Genomic DNA, 2,500 nt, shown 5'->3' with positions numbered 1-2,500 from the left:
CAAGCACTTTGTACTCCGGTCACGTTTTTTGGCAACAACACCCTAATGAGAAGGGCAACACATTAGCCACACCTGACACCAGGGCTACATTAATAGTTTGCAAAGATAAAACTGACGCTGTCACGTGACAGAAAGTTATTGCATCTGCAGCGGTTTCCTTTTGCATTATACCAGGGATGCCAAACATGCGGCCCGCGGGCCGGCAAACAGGTTCAATCCGGCCCGCGAGATGAGTTTGCTCAGTGTAAAATTGAGCTGCATTTTTAAATTAAAGAAATTGCTGTTCTAAAAGTGTCCATCAGATGTTGCAATAGCAATTCTGTTAGGCAAGCAAATAGTTTATATTGGGGCAAGCAAGTATACCAAGCAAGAGGTACATGGTAAAGCGGGGCTGCAACACCTCCCCCTCCACCCAATGTAAAACAAACAGGAGTAAAATAAACAATTGGTCACCTCACTTAAAATGCTGCGTGAGACACATTGATATAGTTCTGTTAACATTATTTTCTTCTGTGCAAATTTAAAGAAAGTCAACAATTGAAATGACAAATGAGGGAGTTGATACATAGAAGTGTTTTTATTTATGCTTTATTTTGTTTTTGTTCAATCGTAGATGGGCTGTGACTTAAAGTTTAATTGGTTTGTAGAAACACTGAGAATAAGTCTAATTTCATTGTGTTCTTAATGGTGTTTTTGAAACTGCACCAAATTTTTTCCTGCAGAATTTTTTACTAACTTGAAGTATTTGGGGGATTATTTGTGATATGTGCATTTTCACCATGTCCTTATTCTATTTTGGGCCCAAGTAAAACAAAGAAAACAATCTGAAGTTGTCATAGTTGTATTTTTAAGTTATTATGCCATGATTTTACCCGTCCGGCCCACGTGGGAATAGATTTTCCTCCATGCAGCCTCTGAGCTAAAACGAGTTTGACACCCCTGCATTATACTGTTCCTAATATTTTGTAACCGAGCAAAACACCACAATAATAAACATATATGTTACTGAAGCCACGCATGTTTGCTCAGAAAATAAGGAAAACTTGTTGCAGAAATCCATCTCATTCAGTCCATAATAGTTTACAAATATGTAATAAAGCATGAAATGTACGGCATAACAATACAGCATACACACATACATAACAAGGCAACGTTAGTATGCGACGACATCGTTTAACTTGCATAAACCTGCACGTGCATGTAATAGTAACTGACCCTGAAGAAGAGCAGTAACCTTGGAGAGACAACACGAGTAAAAAATATGGAAAGCAAATTAAATATGCTTGTGAAATTTTGAATTTTCTTTTGTCCTCCAGTAACAACAGAAAAAAGTGACTATTGATTTTTTGAAAAATAGTATCTAGATCAGGGGTGTCAAACTAATTTTAGATGGGGGGCCACATGGAGAAAAATCTACTCCCAAGTGGGCCGGACTGGTAAAAATCACGGCACGATAACTTAAAAATAAAGACCACCTCAGATTGTTTTGTTTGTTTAAAAAAAGAACAAGCACATTCTGAAAATGTACACATCATAATGTTGTTTTGTTTTACACTTACATGTTGCGGTTAGTAGTATTCTATCTTTGTCGTTATTTATACTTAACGAATAAATAATGTGATAATGTTCATCAGTCAACTCATTGGTGTTCATTTCAATCTATCGAGATAAAAACATAATACCAAAATCAAATTACAGGATGTTATTTATGTAGTTTAATCATTTTCCTCGACTGGTGCACTAACATCATGTGGTTTATTTTTTTTTAACATATGTAGCATCATCTACAAAGATACAAATAATTGCTATTGCACATTTAGAACGGCAGTTTCTTTCATTCAAAAATTTCAGCACATTTTTATACTTACCAAACTCATCACGCGGGCCGGATCAAACCTGTTCAGGGCCGCGGGCCGTACGTTTGACACCCCTGATCTAGAGGGTTCAGAATACTCCCTAAATATCGCTAAATTGACAAAACTAATCCCTCCTGCTGCGTCTTCTTATTCTCTGGCAGAACTATAAAGCTTGCGTACCTACAAAACGGGGGAAGGAAAGTTGTGTATGTTGTTTTTAAGCGATGAAAAGTAGTCACATGGATAGAAATTGATTTGTTTGTTATGATGGAGTCATTTGTCGGACGCCTCCAAAAATTAAAGTTCACATTCTAACTGTTCAAGTATTTGTGTTAGTTACACAATATGGCCAATAAGCCACTCCCAAAGACAAACTGTAGTAATGTTGGTAATGTTAATACATGTTGTAATGGCTCACATTTCCTCTCAATCCACTTGAACACTAATCGATTGTTTTACTTTATTTAAATAAACAAAGAATGTACAATACAGGCATAAACCATCCATTACGATATAAAAAAAAGTTGCTAATTCCACCCCCCCACACACACACACATTCTCTTGTGGATCTGTAAAAAAAAAAGAAAAAGATCAGTGCTTCAGGTCTAAATAAAATAAGGGGGTTAAATATGTGCAAAAAAAAG

The 2,500-nt window shown here is 36.4% G+C and overlaps 1 protein-coding gene across 8 annotated transcripts in view; it reads right to left on the bottom strand.

Moving 5' to 3' along the window:
- Positions 1 to 2,147: 2,147 nt before the first annotated feature.
- Positions 2,148 to 2,500, bottom strand: part of LOC133650755 (inositol 1,4,5-trisphosphate receptor type 1) — a 212,214-nt gene continuing 211,861 nt past the window's right edge. For 7 of the 8 annotated variants that reach the window (XM_062048369.1, XM_062048382.1, XM_062048410.1 and 4 more), the window contains one exon: positions 2,149 to 2,500. This exon is cut by the window's right edge and continues 690 nt beyond it. The gene's annotated coding sequence lies outside the window, so the exon portion shown is untranslated. The other variant, XR_009826296.1, reaches the window with a different exon arrangement.

Source organism: Entelurus aequoreus, linkage group LG01, assembly GCF_033978785.1.
Source record: "Entelurus aequoreus isolate RoL-2023_Sb linkage group LG01, RoL_Eaeq_v1.1, whole genome shotgun sequence".
NCBI lineage: Eukaryota > Metazoa > Chordata > Actinopteri > Syngnathiformes > Syngnathidae > Entelurus > Entelurus aequoreus.
The sequence above is the reverse complement of the archived record's forward strand: the minus strand, read 5'-3'. Positions and strand labels throughout refer to the sequence as shown.